This window comes from Schistocerca cancellata, chromosome 4 (assembly GCF_023864275.1).
Source record: "Schistocerca cancellata isolate TAMUIC-IGC-003103 chromosome 4, iqSchCanc2.1, whole genome shotgun sequence".
In the NCBI taxonomy this organism is placed as follows: Eukaryota; Metazoa; Arthropoda; class Insecta; order Orthoptera; family Acrididae; genus Schistocerca; species Schistocerca cancellata.
The window spans coordinates 787,395,149-787,408,088 of NC_064629.1; positions in this window are offsets into that span (position 1 = coordinate 787,395,149).

Here is a 12,940-nt window from a genome sequence, read left to right on the forward strand (position 1 = left end):
GCTAAAAATATAATTTTTGTTTTGTAACTGGCACTTAGATTAGTCTATTTTGAATAAATAATAGAAATCATGGTCGGTGTCATACCGATGGGATAAAAGAAACAAAAATACGTGCAGTACCAACACTGGCCATAAGAAAGTTTAAACTTTGTCGGCAAGAGCAGCGGCGGTCGATAGCGGCCTGCGAGGGGCAGCTTTAATTAGTATTCGGCGGCATCTGTTGTGAATTATTAGCTCCATGCTTTAAGTCTCTGGCAGCGGTGGCGTAAGGGAAGCGTCCTTCCTCCCTTGCAGCCATCAAGCAGTAAAATACCAAAATACGAGTGCATGCTGCTGAAAAACCTACACCTTTGTTTGCCATTTTACATTCCTACTTTTGTTTGGTACACCACTAAACTATAACTGTTACTTCAGCTTAGCGTCACCATCACTCTTCTGTTATTCTCCCAAACATCCCTAGGTATTCTGCGTATGAAACTCTCACTACTTAAAGTCACTTTATGGCTACAATATCGCCGTTTTGAAGAGACGAAGATAATTTCATGGTTTTACCTACCGATTCTGTATAGTTTTATGTAAATAGAACAAAATAACGCTCACATAAAACTATATGGTTCTAGACACCTTTTCAAGTCTCAAACGCCTACGATGTATGTACAGGGTGTTCGGAAATTCCCGTTACAAACTTCTAGGAATTGTAGAGGGGAATGAGTACATAATATCTGAATAGGAACCCATGTCCGGAAACGTATCGTTTCCGTGCTACAGCCATTTGCTTTGTAGGTACGTACAGGGGTGTCATGCTGGGTGTGGTTACGTCGGATTTTCTGATGTCATTTGACATCTGTCCTACCTGGTTCGAGCCTGATGCACGTGTCTGTGAGTGTTAGATCCACAGGGTTGAGTACACATTTGCAGAATATACAAACACTGCCCTTCTTAATGGCGAAACTCACGGTAATGGGAGAGCTGTTCGTCGCCTTTATCAAGTTCGTTCTTCCCAACGTCCGACTTCATCACATATCCTTTTCGCCATAATTACGCAACAGCTTCGAGATAAGGTACGTTCACCGTGAGCAAGCGGGACTGCGGTGCTGCAAGGAGACACCGCACGCCAGAACTGGAAGAGGTCGTACTGCATCACGTTGGAGAGAACCCGTCGATGGGGACACGAGTCATTTCTTTGGCTTTTAATAAGTGGAACTGCAAAACAAGTGATATAATGGATCATGCCTAATCATTTACTTGTAAAAGTGGTCGCGTTACCAACGTATTCAAACGATTGTAGCGCATCGACCCACTTCTCTCTACAAGTCCTACAAGTTTGTAGCGAATTTTCAAGCACTTTGTATCTGCATACTGTAGCGACGAATGAAAGCATTGTATACATAAAAAACACTGAACATGGTCTCTGAAAACGCGGTCTTCCTATACGACGTACTAAATGCCGTGGATACAGATGGGGTTCATAGAACTTCGGGAAACATTTGGTTCAGTATCATAGATAACAGACACCTATGAGATATGGAACGAAATATACCTTGTTTGTAGCTTCATCTACAGGAACTGAGATATTACATGGTACACCAGAGTAGAATATAAGTGAACTGTACATTCATAACGTAACCAACAGTATTAGTAGTAATTGCATATTCTCGCAGGTGATACAGTTATGTGTGACAAAAGTTTACCCTCTAAAATTTCGAATTACACTCTGAGACTAAGCAGTAGAAACTCTCGTCGTTTGAAACTGGCATTATCTTGCTGATATGCAAGCTCAGGGCTACAAAACGGGGCGTAGAATATCGTCGCCACAACTCTGTGCTGTAAGAGGTGTGAGGGATGGAAAAGAAACGACGTGGTTAGATAGTTATGTTGGAGAGGACTAGAAAAGCAAATTAAAATGTAGCCAAAACTTCAAAGAGAAACAAAAAATAAACGGAGTCAAAATTGGCGCAAGGAGAGCCATGCGTATAACGTGCAACAAATTCGGAAATAAAATTCTATCTAGCGACTTGACAGAAGATCATAAGCAGTTTTGATCTTATGTTAAATCAGTAAACGGATCGAAACCATCTGTCCAGAGAGTCTACGACCAGAATGGCACAGAAACAAAGGACGACACAGGAAAGGTCGAAATGCTAAATGTCTTTATCCAAAAGTACTTCACAGAGGATGATCGCACTGTATTGCCGCTTTTAAATCGACGTATGAACGACTAAATGGCTGTTAGATAATCAACTGAAATCGCTCAACCGAGGGATGGCCACTGGACCTGACAGGATAGTAATAAGATTTTACACAGAGTATGCGAAAGACCTTCCCCATGAACCATGGACCTTGCCGTTAGTGGGGACGCTTGCGTGCCTCAGCGATACAGATGGCCGTACCGTAGGTGCAACCACAACGGAGGGGTATCTGTTGAGAGGCCAGACAAACGTGTGGTTCCTGAAGAGGGGCAGCAGCCTTTTCAGTAGTCGCAGGGGCAACAGCCTGGATAATTGACTGACATGGCCTTGCAACATTAACCAAAACGGCCTTGCTGTGCTGGTACTGCGAAAGGCTGAAAGCAGGGGGAAACTATGGCCGTAATTTTTCCCGAGGGCATGCAGCTTAACTGTATGAATAAATGATGATGGCGTCCTCTTGGGTAAAATATTCCGGAGGTAAAATAGTCCCCCATTCGAATCTCCGGGCGGGGACTACTCAAAAGGACGTCGTTAGCAGGGATGGCTAGAGGACAAATGTAAGGATGTAGAGGCTTATTTCACTAGGGGTAAGATAGATACTGCCAACAGGAAAATTAAATAGACCTTTGGAGAAAAGAGAACCACTTGTATGAATATCAGGAGCTCAAATGGAAACCCAGTTCTAAGCAAAGAAGGGAAAGCAGAAAGGTGGAAGGAGTATATAAAGGGTCTATACAAGGGCGATGTACTTGTGGACAATATTATGGAAATGGAAGAGGATGTAGATGAAGATGAAATGGAAGACACGATACTGCCTGAAGAGTTTGACAGAGCACTGAAAGACTTGAGTCGAAACAAGGCCCCGGGAGTAGACAACACTCCATTAGAACTACTGATGGCCTTGGGAGAGCCAGTCCTGACAAAACTCTATCATCTGGTGAGCAAGATGTATGAGACAGGCGAAATAACCTCAGACTTCAAGAAGAATATAATAATTCGAATCCCAAAGAAAGCAGGGGTTGACAGATGTGAAAATTACCGAACTATCAGTTTAATAAGTTAAAGCTGCAAAATACTAGCACGAATTCTTTACAGACGAATGGAAAAACTGGTAAAAGCCGACCTCGGGAAAGATCTGTTTGGACTCCGTAGAAATATTGGAAGACGTGTGGCAATACTGACCTTACGACTTATCTTAGAAGAAAGATTAAGGATAGGCAAACCTACGTTTCTAGCATTTGTAGACTTAGAGAAAGCTTTTGACAATGTTGACTGGAATACTCTCTTTCAAATTCTAAAGGTAGCAGGGGTAAAATACAGGGAGCGAAAGGCTATTTACAATTTGTACAGAAACCAGATGGCAGCTGTAAGAGTCGAGGGACATGAAAGGGAAGCAGTGGTTGGGAAGGGAGTGAGACAGGTTGTAGCCTCTCCCCGATGTTATTCAATCTGTATATAGAGCAAGCAGTAATGGAAACAAAAGAAAAATTCGGAGTGGGTATTAAAATCCATGGAGAAGAAATAAAAACTTTGAGGTTCACCGATGACATTGTAATTCTATCAGGGACAGCAAAGGACTTGGAAGAGCAGTTGAACGGAATGCACAGTGTCTTGAAAGGAGGATATAAGATGAACATCAATAAAAGCTAAACGAGTATAATGGAATGTAGTCGAATTAAGTCGGGTGATGCCGAGGGAATTAGATTAGGAAATGAGACCCTTAAAGTAGTAAAGGAGTTTTGCTATTTGGGGAGCAAAATAACTGATGATGGTCGAAGTAGAGAAGATATAAAATGTAGACTGGCAATGGCAAGCAAAGCGTTTCTGAAGAAGAGAAATTTGTTAACATCGAGTATAGATTTAAGTGTCAGGAAGTCGTTTCTGAAAGTATTTGTATGGAGTGTAGCCATGTATGGAAGTGAAACATGGACGATAAATAGTTTGGACAAGAAGAGAATAGAAGCTTTCGAAATGTGGTGCTACAGAAGAATGCTGAAAATTAGATGGGTAGAATCACATAACTAATGAGAAGGTATTGAATAGGATTGGGGGGAAGAGGAGTTTGTGGCACAACTTTTCTAGAAGAAGGGACCGGTTGGTAGGACATGTTTTGAGGCATCAAGGGATCACAAATTTAGCATTGGAGGGCAGCGTGGAGGGTAAAAATCCTAGAGGGAGACCATGAGATGAATACACTAAGCAGATTCAGAAGGATGTGGGTTGCAGTAAGTACTGGGAGATGAAGAAGCTTGCACAGGATAGGGTAGCATGGAGAGCTGCATCAAACCAGTCTCAGGACTGAAGACCACATCAACAACATGCGAAAGAACTTGTCCTTCATCTGGCTGTAATCTACCGTAGGTCTTGGGAAGAGCGAAGGGTCCTGATGACAGGAAAAGGTGCACGTCATTCCAGTTTAAAAGAAGGGTCGTCGAACAGACGCACAAAATTTGAGGAGTGTATCTGCGACGTCGGTCAGTTATAAAACTTTGGAATATATTGTATAATCGTGAGTTATAACATGTCTGGAAACTGAAAATCTCCTCTGTAGGAATCAACATGAGTTCCAAAAGCGATGATATTGTGATACCCAGCTTGCTCTTTCGTTCACGAGGCACAGAAGGTGGTAGATTCCGGCGTCCAGACAGATGTGTTCCTTGACTTCCGTAAGGCATCCAGTTCAGTTCTGCACTGCCGCTTAATGGACAAAAAGCAGACCAGCGGTGTGATTAGACTCAAGTGTTTCTAAAAAACAGAACACAGCACGTCATTCTCAATGGACAGTAGTCTTTAGACGGAAAAGTGACTGCGGGCGTACCCCAAGGAGTGTTATTGTTCGATTGGTTTTCACGATGTATTAAATTGACATGGATTAAAACTCATAGGAAGCAGTTACTTCTATAAAATATCTAGGAATATGTGTACGGAGCAGTTCAAAGAAACAGAGGTGCCAGACAAATGCATTGGAAGAATCCTCACGAAATTTAGTCAATCAACAAAGAAGGTAGCTGATAATCCCAGTACACGAATATTGCTTGTCAGTAGGGGATTTATACTAAATAAAATCGATAGAGGAAGTAAAGAACATCTAAAGAAGAGAGAGCAGCATGTTTCGTTACAGATACGTTTCGTATGTTTTATACTTTCCCGACGTAATTAAATGTTTCATTGGTTCACGTACGTCGCGTGGGATAATGTTGTGGAAACAAAATGTTCAAATGTGTGTGAAATCTTATGGGACTTACTGCTAATGTCATCAGTCCCTAAGCTTACACACTACTTAACCTAAATTATCCTAAGGACCAACACACACACACACACACATGCCCAAGGGAGGACTCGAACCTCCGCCGGGACCAGCAGCACAGTCCGTGAGTGCAGCGCCCCTGACCCCGCGGCTAATCCCACGCGGCAATGTTGTGGAAGCTGCACAATATTTCAACTAGACAGATTCTCGACATTTTCAGGTGCTTACTGACGTGTTTCTGCTTTTTTCTTGTGGGAGGCTGAAGTACAGCTTCACTGGTTGCACACGGTCTTACTGTGTTGGTGAATTCCATTTGACAGAGTTTCTATTGCAAAGACATCACCGGAGTGCACTTTGAAGGTGTGGCGGTGAGACTTGAAGTCGCATACCACCCTCCGACTGTGGAAGTTCTGGTTGCAGGCAAGAAGTAACATAATGATGAACAACATCAGGATTCAACATCGGTCGTTTACGATGGTCGACACACATCGAGTGCTCAAATCAATACTATCGCTGCATGAATTGCCATAAGAAGGAATCGGAGTCCTCAAGGATGGTGAGAGGAACTGGGTGTCGGTGCCAGTGCCAGGGTGTCGAGGTGCCAATATTTTGTAAACCAACGACCGTGTCGCGTAGGGTTTATACTTTGGTATAGAGACGCTTTCCTTCTCTCGCATGGACGTCTTGAGAGTGGCCATGTCAATTTTCCCATGGAGGGTAACTACTCTCACAAGGGGAGGGGAATGCAGGCTCCACCGAAGCACCTTATTCTGCAGGCGCTGGAGGGTCTGCATCCAGGGGGCACTAATCGTAGCCCACGCAGTGGAGCCGTAGGTGAGGGAAGGGTGAACAACCATCTTGTAGAGCCGAAGCTTCGTTTCGAGGTTCAGTTACCTGATGTTGAACATTGGGCACAATGATTTGATCAGCTTGAGTACTTTTCTGGTTACATATTCTGCTTGGCGATGAAAGAGCAGTTTTTATCCATCCGGACATCTAGGTATTTGGTATCAGGGGACCATGGCACCTGGACGCCATAGTGATGTTGTGGTGGAGGTTCGGGCGCCGTTCAGTGAAGTACTCTGCCGTAATTTTGGCGGTATTGAGGGAAATCTTGCTGGAACAGCGCCAGGTCAATGTCGGATCTACCTGTCTCTGGATGCGGGCAATGAGCTGTCCTGTGTTGCGGCCGGTGGTATAGAGTGCAGTATCATCGCCGTATTGCGCCGGGTGGCAGTGTGAGAGGACTGGCATCTCGTTAAAATAAATGTTGGAAAGGATGGGAGACAACACAGAACCCTGAGGGGTGCCTATCGACATGTGACGTAAGCTGGAGTGTCGAACTTGCTCAGTAACCAAGAAAGTCCGATCGTGGAGAAAATTATCCACGATCTTCATTAGATGTCGGGGATGGTCGACTGTGTCAGCATTTTTTACACAAGATTGTCCTGCCATATCCTGTCACACGCGTCTTGCTGCTCCAGGAAAACCGCTGGCGTCGACATGGTGGCGTTAAAGCCCTTGCTGACATGTTCTATGATATGAAGGACTTAGAGTTCGGCCGACAGGTGGGAAGCGAATTCAAACTGTTCCGGACAGATGGTCCCAGCCGCCGCCAGAGGCTGGGAAATGCGATGCTGGATCAAAGATTCTAGAACCTTCGCCATTGTATTTAGAAGGCTAATCGACCTGTTGATAGTAGGGACTGTAGGATCCTTCGAGGGCTTGAGGATGGTAATTACTTTGGCCTGCTTCCACTGTGGATCAAAAACGCCAGGTGTGAGACAGCGGTTCAGGATGCTGGTTAATAACATCAGTGGCTTGCGTGTTCGTTTAAAATAGCATCCAAAACTGGAGCCGAATGTCCACGCTTCCAGTGGAGGATCCGCTGTATTCCGCCTTGGATGTAAGTTGAGGGGCAGATAGGAGCGGTCTTTGTCTGAAAGCAGACACGGCCGCTAGAATATCGTGTTCATCTTGTCGTTCATCAGGCGTGAGATCCTGGATGAGTAACTGGTTTTGGGCCTCAAACGCATCAGCCAAAGTTTCTACCGCATGGAGGGCATCGTAAGTTAAGCTATCAACAGTGCAGATGGGATTGTCGGTCTTCACTATGGGCCCGTACAGAAGCCCGTTTGGATTTAAGTTGGAGGAGGAAGGCAGACATCTTGTTTCGGTTTCCAATCGGCGAGCCGGTGGCAGAATTCACGGTGGAGAAGCTTCATGCGACGCTCATCCTGAGGATCACGAAACTGCTTCCAACGTCTGCGGTAGCAGTTCTTTTGAATTTTGAGTTTGCGCAAGAGCTGAGGCAAGTCATCGAGTGGGGTTAAAGCGCTTGGGACAATGGAAGTAGAGGCCTTCGTCGCCTATTGTCCCAGTCCATGATGGTGAAGTTAGAACAGACGTCTAGGGACAGAGTGACGTCGGTAAGGTGCAAGAGCATGGGGTCGTGGTCAGAGGCCAGTTCGTGGTGTGTTTCCAACGAAAACTGCACCGAAATGTTCTTGAAAATGGCCACATCCAGAACGTCCGCCCAGCAATCAGCACAGAACGGTATACAGGTGGGAGTGTGGGGGCCATAGACCGACAGTGCCAGAGGATCTTCTGGGTCAAGGAGGAGTCTGCCCTTGCCATTAGCAATCCGAGAATACAAAGCTGGATGCGTGGCGTTGAGATCTGCCCCAACAATGAGTTTGTCAAATGACGTCAAGGAACGGAGATCATCTTCAAGAAGTGGTAGGTTAGGGCTCAAATACGCCACAGCAAAAGCTATAGCACCAAGGCGTGTGGAAACAGTGACAGCCGTAGCCTCTATAGGTTCGAGTTGTAGGAGAACGAGTGACTTATGCAGAAACACTGCCATGCCCCCACCTCGGCTATGGAGTCGGTCAGCGCAATAGCAAACCATGTTGCGGAGACGAAAATCTTCGACGGGTTTCAGGTGGGTTTCTGAGACAAGTAAAATGCCCACATGGTGGTCGCAGAGGAAAGTGTTCAGTTCAGTCTTCATGGCTTTAAGGCCATTAGCATTAAAAATACAGACAACCTGATCCCAAGGGGTCTGATGGTTATGTGGTGGGCGATTCGCCATTATAACTAAATCTGTCTGAGCCCTGCAACAAGGGCGATGACCTTAGTGAGAATGTCCTCCGACCGACGGATCTTTTGAGATGTTTCACGAAGGATAGCCCTGATGTGGTGTCGCGTGAACATAGAGATGACCTGGAGGATCTCTCACATGTCATCCTGGAAAGAAGCATCTGTCTCCACTACCAGAGAAACATCCTGGGTGGGCTGCATGACGCTGTGATGGGTAAGGGTGGGCGTGGCGGCTGTTGGAGAAGGCGCCGCAGTGGAGGGTTGTGGCACTTCAGCAGGTGGACGGGAGGAGGCCACAGACAGTCTGTCAGCTTGGTGGGCGTTGGTATGTGTCACAGAAGACGGCTGAGCAGAAGGAAACTGAGCTGCAGTAGTGAATGTGGTCGTAGGGGATGGAGCCAGAGAGAGGTCCTGCATCATCTATATCTACATCTACATTAACACTCTTTAATTCACATTTAAGTGCTTGGCAGAGGGTTCATCGAACCACAATCATACTATCTCTCTACCATTCCACTCCCGAACAGCGCGAGGGGAAAACGAACATCTAAACCCTTCTGTTCGAGCTCTGATTTCTCTTATTTTGTTTTGATGATCATTCCTACCTATGAAGGTTGGGCTCAACAAAATATTTTCACATTCGGAAGAGAAAGTTGGTGACTGAAAATTCGTAAATAGATCTCGCCGCGACGAAAAACGTCTTTGCTTTAATGATTTCCATCCCAACTCGCGTATCATATCTGCCACACTCTCTCCCCTATTACGTGATAATACAAAACGAGCTGCCCTTTTTTGCACCCTATCGATGTCCTCCGTCAATCCCACCTGGTAGGGATCCCATACCGCGTAGCAATATTCTAACAGAGGACGAACGAGTGTAGTGTAAGCTGTCTCTTTAGTGGACTTGTTGCATCTTCTAAGTGTCCTGCCAATGAAACGCAACCTCTGGCTCGCCTTCAAATGGCTCTGAGCACTATGCGACTTAACTTCTAAGGTCATCAGTCGCCTAGAACTTAGAACTAATTAAACCTAACTAACCTAAGGACATCACACACATCCATGCCCGAGGCAGGATTCGAACCTGCGACCGTAGCGGTCGCGCGGTTCCAGACTGTAGCGCCTTTAACCGCTTGGCCACCACGGCCGGCTGGCTCGCCTTCCCCACAATATTATCTATGTGGTCTTTCCAACTGAAGCTGTTCGTAATTTTTACACCCAGGTACTTAGTTGAATTGACAGAGTTGAGAATTGTACTATTTATCGAGTAATCGAATTCCAACGGACTTCTTTTGGAACTCATGTGGATCACCTCACACTTTTCGTTATTTAGCATCAACTGCCACCTGACACACCATACAGAAATCTTTTCTAAATCGCTTTGCAACTGATACTGGTCTTCGGATGACCTTACTGGACGGTAAATTACAGCATCATCTGCGAACAACCTAAGACAACGGCTCAGATTGTCACCCAGGTCATTTATATAGATCTGGTACAGCAGAGGTCCCAGGACGCTTCCCTGGGGAACACCTGATATCACTTCAGTTTTACTCGATGATTTGCCGTCTATTACTACGACGGGCGACCTTCCTGACAGGAAATCACGATTCCAGTCGCACAACTGAGACGATACCCCATAGACGCGCAGCTTGATTAGAAGCCGCTTGTGAGAAACAGTGTCAAAAGCTTTACGGAAATCTAGAAATACGGATTCAACTTGAGATCCCCTGTCGATAGCGGCCATTACTTCGTGCGTTGCACAAGAACGATGTTTTCTGAAACCATGCTGATTACGTATCAATAGATCGTTCCCTTCGAAGTGATTCATAATGTTTGAATACAGTATATGCTCCAAAACCCTACTGCAAACCGACGTCAGTGATATAGGTCTGTAGTTCGATGGATTACTCCTCCTACCCTTCTTAAACACTGGTGCGACCTGCGCAATTTTCCAATCTGTAGGTACAGATCTATCGGTGAGCGAGCGGCAGGCGCCTGAGTATCAGTGGTGGGATGGTCGTCGAATTATCCCTGTAAGACGGAGAAATGCGTGCGGTCCCATGATGGTGGCGGTGGCCGATTTGTCCTTGATTTCCTTTGTGGGGGGCGGGAAGCCTTCTGGTATATAGGACAACCCTTCCACGAAGCCAGGTGGTGGGGATCGTGAAAAGTGCCCAAGCAGCGGGCACACATGGCTCTTTCTGAGGCTGAGAGTTTGCATTCCTCTGACGGATGCGAGTAAGTACACTTAACACATCAAAAAAGCAGTGAAAATTAATTGCCAGTGTGGCGAAAACGTTGACACCTACGGCAGATCCCGCGTCCGGCCATCCTGATTTAGGTTTTCCGTGATTTCCCTACATCACTCCAGGCAAATGCCGGGATGGTTCCTCTGAAAGGGCACGGCCGACTTCCTTCCCAATCCGTCCCTAATCCGATGAGACCGATGACCACGCTGTCTGGTCTCCTTCCCCAAACCAACTAACCAACCTACGGCAGATGGAGGTGCCGTTGGGGCCTTCATATGATTCAATGCACAGGAGATACCTGATTTGGTACATGCGCTCTACGTCCTCCCTCTGAATAAGGGAGACAACATGGGTGGGCATAGGGATTAATTTCCTGGTGGCAGGTTCCCTCTTGTTGTATTGTTGGGGCAAAGGGTCCAGAAAATTGAGACGGAGTAATTCATACCAGACGTATGTTTCTGTAACTTCGCAAGGAAGGTCTTTGATGACGATTTTTGTTCTTCTGTCGCCAGAAGCCTGTTGAGTGTAATATTCCATAGCCGTGGACTTCACAAAGCTGAGGACTTGGAGAAAATCACCCATGGTGTCAAGCAGGTACTTGACGTGGTCTTCCTGGTGTACTGCCCGCAGTTGGCCGGCAATAAAGCGTTGCAGTTCGGTGTTCAGGTTGATGTAGTTTGTGGGATTGTAAACAACGGTATGAGGGATCTTCTCCTTCTTTGACGGTGGTGGTGGCGGATTCTGAGAAGTGAGGTCCGGAGGGGGACCCATTTCCTGGTCCATGGCGGCAACAAGTGTCGCTGCTCCAGGTGCGGAGGCATCGGAATCTGAATCTCGGCCGCTGCGACGGGCGCGAGCGGAGGACCGTTCAGATTGTTGGCCACGGGGGAAGGGTGGGGGGGGGGGGAGGGAAGCAGTCGGAATCCCCAGAAGGCCCGTTGGGCCGACGAGATGGCGTAGACGAAGCAGCAGCCAACGGGGCGTCCGCATGGCGGTCGGTTGTGTTAATGCCGGGGGCCAACATAGCTTGACTGTCACTAGGTGAGAGGTCGATCACCAGGCGACCATGGGAATCGTCAGAGGACGGTGACAGAGATCGGTCTCTCACGGGCGCTGTGTACAGGGTTCACGTGAATCGGTATCAGTCTCTGTGGTTATTGGTGACTTGTGGCGGGAGGCAGGATGCGCGCGGTCCTTAGCCCGTTGGGTGGTGTCAGTATCAGCGCAGCCGGCAGCTTGCCGGGACGGCCGTCGGGCGGCCGGTGTCACGTTGCCGCGCGAAGGGGCCGCGGATTCCAGTCCTTGGTGCTGTTCATACTTAGCCCCGGCCCGACTGACGTAGCCAGGGCGCTCGCAGGCTATAGGCACGACGTCTGTCGTCTATATATACCCGGTACAACGGGACGCATAAGAAATAACAACTTGGCCTTAGAAGGCGAACGAAAAATCAACGTCGACTTAGACACTACGACAACACAACGCTGAGAAACACTCGTGACCGTAACTAACAACACACACGTATTCGCAAGTATACACTGTCAGGACTCCAACTTGACTGACGTGTTGCTTTAGTGGCTCGCGTATATACGATGACTCGGTAGAAAAGCTCAGGCGCCAAGGGGTGGCTTTGTAACATCATCGTAGACGAATCATAACGCACGGCGACATACAGTGCCGCCGGCCGGAGTGGCCGAGCGGTTCTAGGCCTTTCAGTCTGGAACCGCGAGATCGCTACGATCGCAGGTTCGAATCCTGCCTCGGGCATGGATGTGTGTGATGTCCTTAGGTCCTTAACCTCAGCTGTTAAGTCCCATAGTGCTCAGAGACATTTGAACCATATGCCTGCTAACAAACAAAAAATTATGTAAACGACTATTCTTTCGAGATTATAATTAAATTTCTATGACTACACTCCCTAGGTATAACCACACTTTCCGTGTTGTGTCTAGGTGTTCTGACGTTTTTTTATCTGCTGTTACTGCATTCTATTCAACTGGCGGATGCGAGTTGAAGTAATTTACTCTAAGTCGGCATACTAAGGAACGTCGATCGCTTGGGTGGATGTTTACGGTCCCATTCACGAACCATGATACGGGTATCAATACAGTGTATTCCTAAATTAAAAACCTTCCAAGAACACTTTGTGGATTATG